Genomic DNA, 16,215 nt, shown 5'->3' on the forward strand with positions numbered 1-16,215 from the left:
TGGATATATGATTCAAACTCCAAAGTGGTGATTTTTAAATCTGAGTCAGGTACAAACCTTTTTTAAACAAAGGAAACCCAAAGTCTAATTTCCCCCAGGGCTAATTTAAATCCTTTTGCTTATAATATTGCTTAAATAAGTCTGGACATAAAATTATTTAAACTCCTTATCCTTAATAGCTCTTACATAACGCCAAACCCCAACCCGTGTACAAATGAGATACAGATAGACCCTGCGACGCTGCTGAAACTCCACTTAGCACGCTTACTTTAACGTGACCTCGGGGTAATTTTCTGAACCCAAACACTGAACATGACGCACAGTGACACCACCCGGGTGGTGCGATGACAAGGTTCTTGCCTGTCTTCCGTCGACTGCAGAAACTGCAAACTTCTCCCTTGTATTCCTAGGATACCATGTTCTTGAATGAAAGCCTCTCCTCCATTCTTTTTTTTCTTATCCCATTGTAATTTTTATTTATTTATTTAGAACATTTTTAGTGGAGTTGATATAGTTGTATTAGTTTCAGGTGTACAGCAAAGTGATTCAGTTATACATACATATGTATATATACATATATATACGTTCTTTTTCAGATTCTTTTCCATTATAGGTTATTACTCCATTCTTTCTAAAAATACTATTTGGCCCTGAAAGCTTCGGAAACAGTTATGAGATGATCTTTTATCATATGATACGGAACATGTTTACATTCATTTTTAAGATTTTCATCCAAAAGTAGGTTAAAATTCTCACAGTGGGGGTTACAGACCTCCTGAATAAGGCAGATGCTTCTCAGGGTGTTTGGAGACCCCAGTGTTAAAATTCCTGGCTTTGAGGTCCTGGCTGTCATGTGAGCTCTCTTACTATTGTTTCCAAGGACTCTCGTGCCCTGTGGGGCCGAGGATCCCCCTAAGGTGCCCGGGCCTGGCTTGTTTTTGTTTTACCTTCTGTGGGTGGAGCCGGGTGCCTTGTACGTCTGCAGTTCAACCAAAACACAGAGGGCTCTTTGCCCCAGGGATCGTTCCCTGGGCCCCCTGGGCCCCTAGCTGTCCCTGGAGTGTCCCCAGGTCTCTGGGAAGGGCCTCCGCCACACAGCTGACCCAGTGGGAGTCCCGGCTGCTGACTGGGCCTCCCCCCAGAACAAAAAATAGCACTTCAGTCCTTGGGAAAAAACCAGCGACTCACACGACCGGAATAGCAACTGGGGACAGATTTAAAAACAGAAACACCTGCCTCTGAATTGTGACAGGAAATGAGATTTCAGAAATGCCACAGTGAGGGTGGGGGAGGCAGCTGCCCCTCCCTCGTATTTCCCCTGCTTTTGGCCGCCAGCTGGGCACGTCCCCAGGGAAGGTAGTGGCCGCCCCGGGCTGGCGCTGTCCAGCAGCGGGTCCTGCCCGCCTGGCCCCAGGGAGACTCCTGACTCAGGGTATGGACGTCTAGGGCGGTAACAGGGAGCTGGTTCCGGAGGGCAGGGGGCGTGTGGCCCTGAGACCACCGGGACTGGCCTTCCCTCGGCAGCTCCTGGCAGGCCCTCTTGGCAGATGACATCTCTTTAGGCGCCTCCATGGGGCTTTTAGGGAATGTGGAGGGGTGCTGCGTTTAGTCTGGGGGTCTCCAAAGTGGAGTACTGCATACCAGAGGGCGTGGAAGGTGATCTGTGAGGTCAAGAAAGGAAATAACAGTTCATCTGTTTAGGTTAACGGTTTACTTCCAAAATGAAAGAGAAAGCCATGCAGCGTTATTAATGCTGAGTGCCCACGGACTCTGGCCCCCTGGACTGGCCCGTGTGTGTTGGGGGGGTGGGAGGGGGGCCTTGGGGGACAGCGGAGGGTTGTGGCAGGGAGGGGTATCTTAGCACACTGCAACTTAGATGTGCCCACTGAGGGGAACTGAGAGATTCTGTTACCACTTTTGAAGTAAATTAACTCTCACGAAAAGGACAAGTGGCTTTACAACATTGTGGAAAGGAACCTTGGACTGAAGAGAACACTGACATGGAAACCACGGGGAGCAGCCCCACGTGGCAGAGCTGACCCCTCCTCGAGCCCTGGTGCGAGCTCACTGTCAGCCCCGCGCTTTCAGCAGATCTGACAAAGGGCTGGACCAAACTGAAATCATCTGGAAGACGAACCGACTTTATATCCATAAGCATGCACGCTGATGTTGCTGGAAGTGTGCGTTGAACGACGAGAGAAAGACAAGACATTACAATATGTTGTTAACTTCATCTTTTGCTCAGCCGTCAAAGTCTTCTTTGTTGGAAGATTTCTTTTTTGATTTTATAATATAATAATGGTATCTAGATACGCTTATAAAATAAGATAATCAGAATTTGTGTGGATGCCTGAACAGCTTTCCGGCCCCCGCAGGAAAAGAGGACACAGAAGCTTGAGGACAGCTGATCTCAAATTTCAGAAGCCTCAGAATCACCTAGAGGCTTGTAGAGACACCAGGTGCCGGCTCCACCCTGGAGTGTCTGGTTCAGGAGGTCTGGGATGGGATGTGAGAATTTGCAGGTTCCCAGGTGATGCTGTTGGTCTAGGGCCCTCTGGTCAGTAGAAATGACCACAGCCTGAGGGGACACACTCTGAAGGTGAGTGAGGCCCACCTCTGCCATGTCACCTTCCTCTCAGTGAAGGCAAGTGTGTCCCTGAAGACCAGGGACACCCCTAGCCTGCCAGGCTGCCTGCACATTGTCCTTAGAGCTGGATTTCTTCACCTGAGTCTTGGCAATCACCTCTAGAAAGAGCATCAGGACTGCCTGGCTGCCTGGGGCAGGGAGGGGAGGAGCAGGGGCTTGCAGCTCATCTCCTGGCCTCACCCGGAGGACATGGGGCTGGGAACACGCAGGCTCTGATGGCAGGGAGGTCTGATGGGGTCCCTGCGTGGCCACACACTAGCTTTTGACCTCAAATCGTCAATAAGATAACCTGTGTGCAACAGGACAAAAATATCTTGGTCTTCTTCTCTTCTGCCTACTAAGAAAGGTGGATCTTGTTGGCTGAAGGCTCTAGTCACCGGGTCAGCCGCGTGGTGGGTCTGTGAGGCTGGAGGGGCTGACCTGCCCTAAGAGGGAGGTTGGGGAGGGGGCTGGAGCCAAGCAGGTCAGAGGCTGCTGGGAGAGAGGAGGAGGATGAAGCCTTGGCCAGCACAGGGGAGACCCAGAAGGGAGCTGTGAGCCCTGGGGGCACACCCCATGTCTACCACGTGGCACATCAAAGCCTCAGCCTACAGCAGCAATCTCCTCCTCCGTTGGGCTTTAATGTTTTAAAAACAACAAAGCAATAACAAAAGCCCTCAAACGTAACTGCAATGTGGAACAATCTGACCTTTCAGCCTCCTTATGGTGGGCACAGAGCCTCACAGGTAGACGTGGGGGAAAAAGCTGAATATTAGTGAAGCTAATATTGGGGTGCCTCGCCAGCTCACCCTCAGCTGGCCAGCGTTAAAGCCACAGCTCTTGTGAGGTCCAAACGGCTGCAGTGGGTGCTCCCGATGCAGGAGCTGCAGACAGCCCAGTGGGGAGCTGCCCCCTTCTACACGGGCCCAGGGGACTGCAAGGGACAGACTGCAGGCAGCAGTGACCTGTCTGTATTCCCCACTTTCCTGCCTGGGACAGTCACTGTTGCCCCACACAGTCCTTTTAGCAGAACGTTTACCCACAAGGCACAGCCACTGACCTGGGACACCTTTGAGCAAAGGTCTGGTTCTATTTTTGTATGCTTATGAGCTAAGAATGGTTTTCACACTTTCAAATGGTGTGCTATTCTTCTCAAAAGAAGAATAATATTCTGTGACATGTGATAATCATATTGAAATTTAAAAGTCGATGTCCACGAATAGTAATTTGTTCATTTGTTATGGGGTGTATGGCTACTTCCCATGCTACAAAGGCAGAGTTGACTAGTTGTGACTGAGTCTGTTTGGCCTGCAAAAGCTGAAATATTTATTATCTGGACCCTTTGCAGAAAGAGTTTGCTGATCCCTAACTTAGAGAAACCTTCCTTCCAGGAGCATTTGCACTTGAATTCACAATCATGTCTTCAGCAAAAGAGATGAAACTCTAATTTAGGCATCTGTCTATGACAGGTGGCTTCTTCTGGCCCAACTATCCAGGGGAGGGTGTGGGGAAAGTGAGAGCCAGGTAACAAAGAGGCAGAGGCAGCAAGATGTCAAATAGAAGACTGGGGTTTCACATTCCAGCTTCAACTAATAATTACGTGATTTTGAGCAAAAAGGCTTTTCATGTCCTGGTGCTTTTCTTATCCATCCAAGATCTGTCCCCTTGACCTCAAACAGGAAGGTAATAATAGCTGTGAACTGTTTTGAGACCTAAAGCATCATTCAACTACAAAGATCAGCCAGTCCTGACAAGGAACATCTCTTCCTTCCAAGCAAGGGAAATGGTGGTGTTGGAAGTGTAGGCATCCTGTTCTCATCCCACATGGAGACCCTTGGTTTGACAACAAGACTATTTTAGACCCTTGGCATTTGTACAATCGGCATTTTAGCCATTCCCAGAAGGTCCCTGAATGGTGTATTTGCCATTTGCTGAGGCACAGATCTGAGTTTCTCACTTTCTACTTAGTGAATCTAGTGGACGGTCCAGGACAGCTCACTGTTCTCTTGTTATGACAGATACAGTAACTCATAAAGTGATTAAAAATGTTCTTTATAAATAAATGCTCTGTATTCATGATGTTGGCCACCTCAAAAGTCTCAGGAGAGCCTGTTCATGAAGGATGTGGGTCTCCAGTAAAGTGTTCATATGCATTCGGGAGACTGGCCTGTGACAGACGTTTCTAGAAGCTATCCAACATGCCTTTAAGAACAACTTCAGGAAGTGACTTCCTTTTATGGCAGTCTTAGTTTCCGGCTCCTAGAAATAGTGATTCCAACAGCCTTTGATGACAAGTCACTTGAGAGAGCTTGAGGCCAGCAATGGATGACAACCATATTTGACTTGGATCACCAAAGTGTGATGCAGTCTGAAATGCAACCACACCCTGCAATGGTCCCAGAGCTTGCAGCAGAATTTGCACCTGGCTTATTTCCGTTCCACCGATGGATCTTGTGTGTTCTTAAAAATGCACGCCACTGCCACACTGGAGTCCACGCCAAAGACAGCTGCAACAAATCGTATCACCTGGATTTTTTGTTTGGAACAGCTAGCCCACAATGGCAGTGCAGATTGGCCAGTTGTGTGCTATTTAAAACCCTTCCTACTCCTTTTCTCACTTGTGCCAAGGGCACACAAAGCTGCCCAGAAGGAAGGAATTCAATCAGCATTAGAAGAACGCACTGAAGTCCTGTTTCCTAAACTTGAGGGGACATCTGAGTGGGAGGGGAGACCCAGCTAGCAGGGCAGAGTCCACTTCACATGTCTTAACCCAGGCAGAAAGCTGGGCCCAGCTGACTAACGTTAGTGGGAGGGAACAAAGGAGGCTATCTGGGTAGCAAGGAGAGTCCCGGGAGGGGCATGGGCACGAGGAGGTGGCGGAAACACTTCCTAAGGATTCATTCTCGCCCGGACTTTTTAGCTGATGCCCACAGCTCACCCCTCAGCCTGGCCCGTTGGGGACCCTGGCATAATGGGCTGCAGGTGGGACCAGTCATCACCCTGTCCTTACCAGAGTCTCCATCCCTGGCCAGAAGCCTTATCTTGCCAAGCTGCTCTCTTTATTGGAACCTCCCGTCAAGTATCTGGACCAGGGGGCTGAAAGTCACCTCTGATGTCTCTCACTGGTTAGTCTCAGAATGAATCCATTTTTCCCTCTCCTTGTCGCCTCTCCCTTTTGGAAAACGGCACGTGGATCCTATTCTGAACTCAACGCGGGGTTTGGGCTGGCTGGGCAGGATGCCTTGTGTGCTGACACCTCCATGTGGCCAGCGCCCTGCCTGGCTTCATTTTGGGGGCTGACGACTGCACCCCCAGCCTGCCTCCCAACTCGGAACAGCGCCGTTGCTCAGGTCAACCCTGAAGCATCTAGTCAGGATAAGGTCCTCTGCGGGCTCCTGGCCCTCATAAAGCCTCCACGATGTCAAAACTCGTGGGGATGGTGGGAGGGGAGGCAGTGGTGTGGGATCGAGTCCGCCCTAAGAGGGGCCCCACGCTTCTTGTGGCTAAGGGGGCGGGGCCGACCTCGCAGGTGATAGGACGCGCGTGCAGCCCCGCCCCCTCGCTGCAGCGCCTGCGCGGCAGGCGCTCAGTACCGCCGGGTAACGCGCGCGGAGGTGCTGGAGTCTGGTGACTTTGCACGCTGCGGCATAGGCAGGTATTTTTTATGAATAAAATATTTCTCCCCTAGGGACTGTGTTTTTACCATAGTTAATATAATCTGTGAATCCAGAGAGCCTTAAACGCTGCAAACGTCCTAAGGAAAGGCGGGATCCGGGTGGGCACTGTGAGGGGCTGTTCCAGCTAAATGGGCAGCAGGGGCTCAGCTCCGCCAAACCTTGCTCTGGCGTCAGAGCCTCCTTTCCAGTCCTGGCAGCCTCGCTGAGCCTCACTTCCCCTCCTCTGCAAAACGGGGTAACCGCCCTGCTTCTAGAACTACCCGGCGGAAGGATCAAACATAAGGGACTCCTACAATGAATAAAATGGAAGTGAGGCCAAGTGAGCGCGTCAGAAGCCCCCAGGTGTGAGGACTCTAGAGCAGAAAACCTCTCCCTGGGTGGACTGTCAGGGTTTCTACCCTATTTGTGTCATCTTTCCTGGTCAAAATACGCTGTTACTCATGCAGAACTTTTTGCTCCTCTTTTACCTGCGCTTTAGAAGCAGCTGCAACCACGCAGCCTAGGAAGCCCTCAAGAACCTGGCGGTGGGAAAGTCTAGGCGCTCGCTCAAATGGGAAGGGGCCCGCAGGAGCCCGAGGAGAACGGCCAACTGTTGGGAAGCTGGAAGATTTTTTACATGACGCAGGCTTCGCGGACTGTGAGAGCGTGACGGATTCTTAAAGACCTGGATCCCACCTGCCTCAAATGAAAGCAGTTTAACACCAGAGGTATGTGATACGTGATAAATATCTTCCAGGCTCACCGGTTTTACCCTTGGAAGTTGTATGTGGGAAGTTTAGTAATTTAAGGTATTTTGATACCAAATATGGATGTTTGGGAAATGCAAATTGTTCATTGATCAAGATTAAACACAAGGCTTCAAGAAATTTCGGGCTTACAGCTTAACAAGGCTGGCTTTGGAGAGTGTAATGTCCCCACCCCCATCTCCTCCACACCGCCCTGCCCGGCCCACCCGGCACTGACTGCATCAGGACCTCAAGGGGGAGGTCCAACGTCAGCGCGTCTAAAAGGGCTCCCAGGTGACTCTCATGTTCAGGTAGAATTAGCAGCGCCAGCTCAAGGGTGTTTGCTCTTGAAACTTAGAGCAGGAGGTAGAAAAGTCTGGAACGCACTCCCTCAGCGCAGGTTTCTGGTCTCTTTGTAGATAAACTAGTGATTCTAAGTGATCTCGTGATAAATCTATTGGGGAGCTTTGCTGGATCAAACCAGTGTTAATATCATGCCCTGGAGGATGAGGAAGTCCACGAGGTTGGTTCTAGGGGGCCTGGGCAGTGCGCAGCGTGCTAGAGATGCTGCATACAGATGTGCCAGAGAGGACCAGGGTCTCACACTTAGGTGTTTTTCACGGCTTTTGATAATGGGGAGTAAATGCTCTAAGGATGCCTCTCAAAGCTCTAACTGTAAGACAGCATCCTCCGGCCTCTCCTGAGGCCTGGAGGTGATGCTTCCTTCACGGAGCCAGGGTCAGGTGGGAAAACCACAGAAAAATAAGACTTTCTAGAGAGGTGCAAATAGCCTAGATTTTCAGATAAAATCTTGGCACTCAGAACATGGATTCCTAGGCATTGTAGTTCTTGTTTGTTCCACGAACATCATTCTATCTGTCGTTTACCAAATAGATTCTGAGGCAACTTGGTGGAGCTGCCGGGCTTATGGACAGTGTGTCCTAGCTGGGAAGTACAGCTGAGGGAGGGCCCGTTAGCTATAAAGCCAGCCCTTGGGGAACAGTGGTCTGGGGCCTGGGAGCGGAAAGATCTCTGGAGGCCCTGGAAAGTGCGAGAGACAGCTTTTTAAGAAGGGGCCTGAGGTTCGGGGATACAGACTGTGGCATCTCAATCAAAATGGAAGCTGTACAGAGCAGGGGTGAACACGGGCGTCATATTCACAGGCTGAATGCCAGTTCTGCCCCTCCCTGTGTGACCGTGGCAAGTTCATTCATCCGAGGTGGTCTTATCTGTGAGGGGTGGGGGTGCTACTTCCCTCTCAGAGTTTAAGGATTAAATGCGATTGTATATGAAACATCTAGTAGTATGCTTAACACAGGTGCTTATAAATGGTGGTTATTTTAGCCATTTAAAAACATTTTTCTGTCCCTTGCTCATACAGTGGCTAATATGTCAAACTTACTCAAGTTGATTGGCTAAACAAGGGTTTGGTCAAAGGTTTATCTAAATAAAAGCAGATGTGTTTCTTAAAGCAGTGGTTCTCATTAGGGGGCAGTTTTGCCCCCCGGGGTACAGGTGGCAGTATGTGAATGCATTTTGGATGATCACAGCTCTGTGTGTGTGTACAGCTGACGTCGGGCAGGGGGAGGACAGGGATGCTACTAGACGACGCACGCAGCCCCTCTCAGTTATCCAGCCCCCCATGTCAGCAGTGCTGAGGTTGAAAGCCCCTGGTGTAAAGGCAGAAGCTGAGGTGAGCCCACTTAGACCAGGGGATGGAGGGAAGCGAATAGGCTTACCAGTCTGGGATCTGGCAGCAAATGAAATTTCTTCCACATCCCTCTTCTCAGAACACCTTTAGTGGTTACCACTCACAGAGTTAAGTTAGAGAAACCAGATTCAGAATTAAGACTCATCAGAGATCAGTGGAGTGATTTAAATAGTTTTGGTAAGATGCGAAAAAGCAGTAGAAATTAGAGGGTCAGAAAAGGAAAGCAGGGCGAGGTTGAAATGTGGTCCAGGGAAGAACGAGAAGGATAAGTCATAGAAGTAAAATAGAGGAGGCGCATCCCCCATCTTTTATTTTCTTTCTAGAGTAAATCAAACTGCACACTAGCAGACTAAGCAAAGGAAAAGTTTCCATGATTCTGGAGAGGCTAATTCCTCAAAAAGTCAACAGTTCTCTGATTGGGCCAATATCTGCTCATGCTATGGCCTCAAAGATGAAATTAAAAACCTATGTAAAAATCCCGATTCGACCACAGTTTCAGACAATTTTGACATTTCATTTGCTTGTCAGAGCGCTTCACTGCCCAGTTTGGGTCCACAGATCACTTTTGAAACAAGAATTGGCGCCTTAATCTAGCCCAAGTCCACCACACTCACGACAGTCTGAGAATACGAATGAACTCCGCTGTACTAAGAAGTGCTGCTGAAATCTTTTGATTGACATGCCCAGGAATGAGAAGACGGCTGCAGTAAATGAAAGATGCTCACACCTCAGTTGTAAGCAACTTTTGAGACATTTTCTGTGAAATCTTTCTGAAAATGCGTTTAGATTTGAGGATTTTTATCTTTACCTTAAGCCAGTTACTTAAACTCTTAAGCCTCGGCTCTTTTTCTCTGCAAAATGGAGATAATAGTCCCTGCACCCCTAGGGCTGTGGTAAAGATTAAATAAGATTGTGAACCTGCGTTCACTTTGTACTAACTGGGTCACCCAACTAAAGGTCGTGCTCTAAAACCCAAAGGCTTTGTACTTTGACTTTACGTTGCTCTCAGCAGCACCTCCACAATAGTTTTTTTTCAGGGTCATGCTGGGTTTTACAAAGAACCAGAACAAGAGGGAGGCTACTGAAGAAGGCAAATTATTTCACAGTATCTCTAGGTCTTAGTTTCTTACTTGAATTTCATGTAGGTAATCATTTCCATTTTACAGATAAAATGAGATTCAAAGTACATAAACTGCAGAGTATGGCATTAGATGCCCTGTACTGAAGCCAGAAAAATAAGGGAATTTAAATTGAAATAGAGTCCAAAGCTGGAAAGTAAGCTTTCCGAGACTAAATGACCAGGAAAGCATGGGAAATGACTGCAAATCAGATGAATTCTAAAAGGTAGCCTTCCCAGTTCCCTTCAGTGCTTTACTTGGATTTAAAGACCTCGGAGACACAGACTTAGAGCCGAGCTGATTTTTACCTGGAAGGGTTTAACCTAAGGGTGACAAAATAGTGGTGCTGATGGATGGGATCACAGAAGGATGCTGCTGTTCCTGGGGAAAGTTAAAAAAGAGGGGCAAGAGCTGAAGGGAGGGCACTGAAAAGGTTAAGGAAATGGAGTCAAACATTAAGAAAGACTTGTCTGCTAAATAAAGTAAAGTAAAAGGACCTTTTCTGTAATCCTTGACCACAAATAGTCTTTGACATGAGGGTATATTTACCCAAAAGTACTAGGCATCATTTGCTTTGGAAGAGAAATAAAATATGATGCTGACTCAAGAGTCCTCACCACAAGCTTCTAGGCATGAGAATAAGATCCCATTGGTTTTCATGTGGGTCCAGAAGAGCCACTGGGAACAGGCCAGGAGAATTAGACACGGCTGGAGTTTGCTCTCTCAGCTGCCAATGAGATGGCGGCTCTCAGAATATGAATTCTGAGAACCTTCTGTGTGCACTGAAAGGATAAAGCTAGGAAGATGTGTCCAGCCTTGAGACTGTGGAACTTCCAGAATTTAAAAAAAAAAAAATCCTAAAGTATAGCATTTGGTGGCTTAAGTGTGCAGTTTCCAAGAAGTTCAGATTCAGCAATGTACAGAAAAACAAAGGAAAGTTCCTGCTTCATCCAGATACAACTGAGAGGCCATTCATAGTCCATTCTTGGTTCACCACATCAGTAGCCAGATACAGTAAAAAAAGAAAAAAAAAAAAGTAAAATAAAATCCTTAACTGAGATAGTATAGACCATTTTAAGAAAGTGGCTTAGGAGCTACTTTAAGAGAAACCCACACAATTACTTTCACACATATGCAATTCTTAAAATTTCCAGCAAATTCTCGTATATTCCACCAACGTGGAAGGAATGAACTAGCCCATGTCTTGATTTTCTCTGTGGTTTTAAATAGGGTTGCTTTCAGAAAATTTTACTTCACAATTTCAACGATTTCTTAATAATAGTAGTCTTGGCTGTTTCTTACTAACTCTATTATCATTCTTTTAATTGTTACCTAATAGTAAACCTCAGACACTTTAAATCTAGGTAATTTACAAATATTTAGCATTGGCAAAATCCACAAGCATTGAAGTATTCCCTAAATTTTTGTGGAAATCTTAGCTCTCTAGTTTCAGACTTATCTTTAAGTACGAAGCCTAGTTTCCATACTTCAGCATTTTACATCTATGACTCAAGTAGACAAGAAACCACTACCCCGTTCAGGTCTCTTGTAATAATGCCTTGGTAATTCCCTTGAAATTGCAGCAGCAGATCTTGTAAAAAATTCCACTGTAATGTCACGGAACAGATGTGAACCTCGGTGCTTTAAAATAGAGAAATACTTATAATTTACTTTCATTTTAAATAATCATAACATTCTTATAGTTCCAGGATCACATTTGAAAAAACCCTCAATTTTTCATTTTGAATAGAGGCTATTGTTGACTTATCCAAGAACATTCCAATTTAATAGAACCTCCAATTTGTCTCTGGCATAAGTCATCTCTGTATTTTGAAGTTTTTTTTACAGCCTTTAAGATGGTGAGACTGACTCTCCCCATCTTGGTGTTCAAAATTAATATATGCAGTAAATTATGCATGACACTGCTAGAGGCTTTAGGTAAACATTGAAATGTTGCTGGTAGGCATTGAACAAAGATTTATGTAATCTCGGCCTTCACTTACTTCTTACTACTAAGCCAGTTCTTTTCAGTTTGTTATTGTTGTGTAATCAGCTGAATATTGTAGATCCTTCTTCTTAAGACTTTCCTATTTTAAAAAGGTGTTTATGCACACGCTCTTACAAAGATTGTAGATTTATAATTTTAAACACAGAAACAGCAGGAACTCATTTAGGCAGCAGGTCACAAACATCTCCATTTCCCGTGAGCCCATTAAAAAAACACCCCGAGGGCCTAGCAATGTGGGTTTCTCTTCAGCTATTTTCCTCTTTTGTCTTCCAATCCCCGTTTCTGATCAATGAACTCTATTTACTGTTTAAAATATCTAACCACTTGTCCTCCCTACGGAGGCTCTCTTGCACTGGTGTACAAATGCTATTTGAAAAATATAAATTAACGAGATAAACATTATGGAAGCAGCATACAAAATCCCCAAATGGTAAGAAAAGTTAACATTCTTTCAATTCTTTCACCTGGTCAGCTGAAGGCACTTAATGGGAATAATCACTCTGAGGTGGTCAAGAAGGAAGGTATGGCAGTTGAAAGAGAACAGCTTTTCTTAATCTTTATTAAATGGAATCTCCTTATTAGGTTTCTCGGGGTCCTTCCCTGACTCATCAATGCTCCGCTGCCTATAGTGACTTAATCACTAATACAAGATGGTTAAGGTGTGGAATAGCCAAAAAGCAGAATATTATTGCAACCACTGAATTACGTTGTGGAAGTCTACAGACATGGAAAAGATACAGTGTACAGGCACACCTTGTGCTATTGCGTTTTGCTTCATTGCACTTTTTACAAATTGAAGGTTTGTGGCAACCTGGCCTTGAGCAAGTCTGTCGGCACCATTTTTCCAGCAGCACTTGCTCACTTTGTGTCTGTCACATTTCGGTAATTCAGTATTTCAGATTTTTTTGTTATTATATTTGTTATGGTCTTCGGTGATCTTTGATGCTATTATTGTAGTTGTTCTGGGGCACCATGAACCGTGCCCATATGAGATGGCAAACAACTGATAAATTTGTGTGTTCTGACTGTTCCACCACCAACATGCCATTCCCCGTCTCTCTGCCTTTCCTCAGGCCTCCCTATTCCCTGAGATACAACGGTATTGATATAAGGCAATTAATAACCCTACAGTGGGCTCTAAGTGTTTAAGTGAAAGGAAGTCACATGTCTCTCACTTTAAATCAAAGGCTAGAAATGACAAAGCTTAGGTTAGAAGGCATGTCCAAAGCAGAGACTGGCCGAAAGCGAGGACTCTTGTGCCAGTTAGCCACATTGTGAGTTTGAGGGAAAAGTTCTTGAAGGAAATCCAATCAGCCACAACATTCCCTTCAGCCAAAACCTAATCCAGAGTGAGGCCCTAACTCTTTAATTCTATGAAGGCTGAGGGGGGAGGAAGCTGCAGAAGAAAAGTTTGAAGCCAGCTAAGGTTGGATCATGAGGTGTAAGGAAAGAGGCTGTCTCCATAACATCAAAGTGCGAGGTGAAGCAGCAGTGCTGAGGTAGAAGCTGCAGCAAATTATCCAGAAAAATCTAGCTAACTAATGTGGGGGGCTGTACTGAACAACAGATTTTCACTGTAGGTAGAACAGCCTTATATTGGAAGAGGCCACCTATGACTTCTAGAGAGGTCAATGCCTGGCCTCAGAGCTTCAAAGGACAGGCTGACTCTCTTGTTAGGGACTAATGTAGCTGATGACTTTAAGCCAATGCTCATCTACCATTTTGAAAATCCTAGGGCCCTTAAGAATTATGCTAAATCTACTCTGTCTGTGCTCTATAAATGGAACAACAAGGCCTAGGTGGTAACATACCTGTTTACAACATGGTTTACTGAGTATTTTAAGCCCACTGTTGAGACCTACTGCTCAGAAAAAAGATTCCTTTCAAAATATTACTGTTCATTATCTGGTCACCCAAGAGCTCTGATGAAGATGTACAGATTAACACAATATTCATTCTACAGCCCACGTTCACTGCAAAATGTATTTTAACGAAATACGTTTTGTAAGGCTCTAGCAGCCATGGAGTGATTCCACTGATGGACCTGGGCAAGGTCAACTGAAAACCTTCTGGAAGGGGTTCACCATTCTAGGGACCATTAAAAACATTCATGATTCATCAGAAGAGGTCAAAATAACATTAACAGGAGTTTGGAAGAAGTTGATTCCAGTCCTCATGAATGACTTTTGAGGAGTTCAAGACTTCAGTGGAGGAAGTAAATGCTGATGTGGTGCAAGTAGCAAGAGAACTAGAAGTAGAAGTGGAGCCTGAAGATGTGACTAAATTGCTGCAACCTCATGATAGATCTTTAATGGATGAGGAGGTGTTTCCTATGGATGAACAAAGTGGTTTCTTAAGATGTCATCTACTGGTGGTGAAGATGCTGTGTAGACTGCTGAAATGACAACTAAGGATTTAGTATATGACAAACTTAGTTGATAAAGCAGCATGGGGTTTGAGAGGATTGACTCCAATTTTGAAAGTTCTGCTGTGGGTAAAATGCTATCCGATGGCACTGCATGCTAGAGTTGTTCCTGAAAGGAAGAGTTGATCAATGCAGCTAACTTCATTGTGGTCTTATTTTAAGAAATTGCCAGTCATACCAGCCTTCAGCAACCACTACCCTCGTCTGTCAGCAGCCATCAAAACTGAGACAAGACCCTCTACCAGCAAAAAAATTATGACTCGCTGAAGGCTCAGATGATGTACATTTTTTAGACATAATGCTATCGCACGCTTAATAGAGTACAATGTAGTGTAAACATAATTTTTATATGAGGTGGTCTTGAACTGAACTTGCAGTATTTCTGAGGCCTGTATTATACATATCCCTAACCTGCATTACTTAGAAAAAGTTTTGGAATGAGAAAAGTAGAAATTTAAGGGAGGGGAGATTGATAGCAGATTGGGAACCGGTGTGTTTTTATGTTAACAGATCCACTGGTGAGAATGACTTGAAGTACAGTAACATTCCTGTCCCCATTTTCTAAGCCTAATTATTCTAGCCTTTTTCATTCTTGCTAAAAACCTACTTTACAAGGGAATTCTTTTGATAAATTCCTTTATAGAAAAAAATTACATATTACAATAACTAAGCTGCTAGCTGATCTGAATGTTTTCAGTTTAGCATCTAGTCTCTAAAGTTGTGTAACTGGAGTGATGTCAGGTCCTCTTCAGTAGGTTTGCCTAATTCTTGATTATTCACTGCAAATTATCCAGTGTGATGCTGTAATTCCCTAGTAACACAGGTCCCCAGGGTTTCCTGGAGCCTCTCTCCCCCACTTCCATAAACAAAAAAATCAATGTAGACATGTGAGGAAAGGCAGATTCAGACTGAGACCTTGGATAAGTGCTTATCAGTTCTGCTAACAGTTTCAGACAAAGTTTTGGCTTCCTCTGCCAAGGAAAGGCTCCAAAGCAGATTATTTTCAAGGTCCTCTGAAAGATTCTGACCTTGTTTTAGGTAAAAGTTAAAGAAATTCGGAGGGTCTACCTCAGGGGTAAAGTGCATGCTTAGCATGTATGAAGTCCTGGGTTCAGTCCCCAGTACCTCCATCAAAAAATAAAGAAAAATTCATAGTCACCATTCATTCAATCTATGCTATTTAACTTTCATACTTCTGGAGGCTAATCCTAAAACTAGTAAAATAATTCTGTAAGGCAATGATCTTGCTCATCATCAAATCTATATATTCCAGAGTCTTCTAGCACAGCCTGAAAATTTGTCCAAAACTTACAATGAAAAGTCTTACCATGGCTATGTAGTATCTTTAATTATCAAGAATAGAATTTTGGTTTTATTAAAACAATCTTAAAGTGTCTTTATTCTTGCTTTTTAACAAGCAGCAATAATTTATTCTAGTCGGTATCAAGTTTCATTAATGGAGTAGTATTTTTTATCAACCACAAAACCTTCCAGAAGGTACTCAGCAACTGAAAATTTAGAACTTGTACCTTCACATTAGAAAAAAATTAGTTTTATAGCTTTGGTGATAAAAAGACACAAAAATCCGTAAAAAGGGTAGAAACTGAATAGAGTGTAAGTTGGACTCAGGATTTTAGTTAATATTAATATGTATAAAGTCATTTACTATTTTATTTACAATTAGTGACTATTTGTGGTCAACTATATAAACATGCAACTACACAATCTAAAACTAGCTAAATCTCTAATTTTACTATAACGTGACACTTATTTAAAGAAAAAGCTAAATTTGGATAGGGGCATAACCCACACATTCAACACTAGGAACACATTCAAAATCACTACAAGAAAGAACATGGGTCACTGGCTGGGGAAAAGGGAAACTCTGTAAGAGGAAATTCTCAGTTCTGGCAAACAGCAATCCT

General features: G+C 44.8%; 1 long non-coding RNA gene across 2 annotated transcripts in view; it reads left to right on the forward strand.

Moving 5' to 3' along the window:
* LOC123618652 (uncharacterized) overlaps positions 1 to 16,215 on the forward strand; it is a 168,539-nt gene that overhangs the window by 15,772 nt on the left and 136,552 nt on the right. The window contains exon 3 of one of the 2 annotated variants that reach the window (XR_012503273.1): positions 6,782 to 7,010. This is a non-coding gene — a long non-coding RNA (uncharacterized LOC123618652). Of the gene's footprint in view, positions 1 to 6,781; positions 16,133 to 16,215 lie in introns of those variants that run through there. The other variant, XR_006727112.2, reaches the window with a different exon arrangement.

The sequence above is a fragment of the Camelus bactrianus genome, chromosome 30 (genome assembly GCF_048773025.1).
Source record: "Camelus bactrianus isolate YW-2024 breed Bactrian camel chromosome 30, ASM4877302v1, whole genome shotgun sequence".
NCBI classification, from domain to species: Eukaryota; Metazoa; Chordata; class Mammalia; order Artiodactyla; family Camelidae; genus Camelus; species Camelus bactrianus.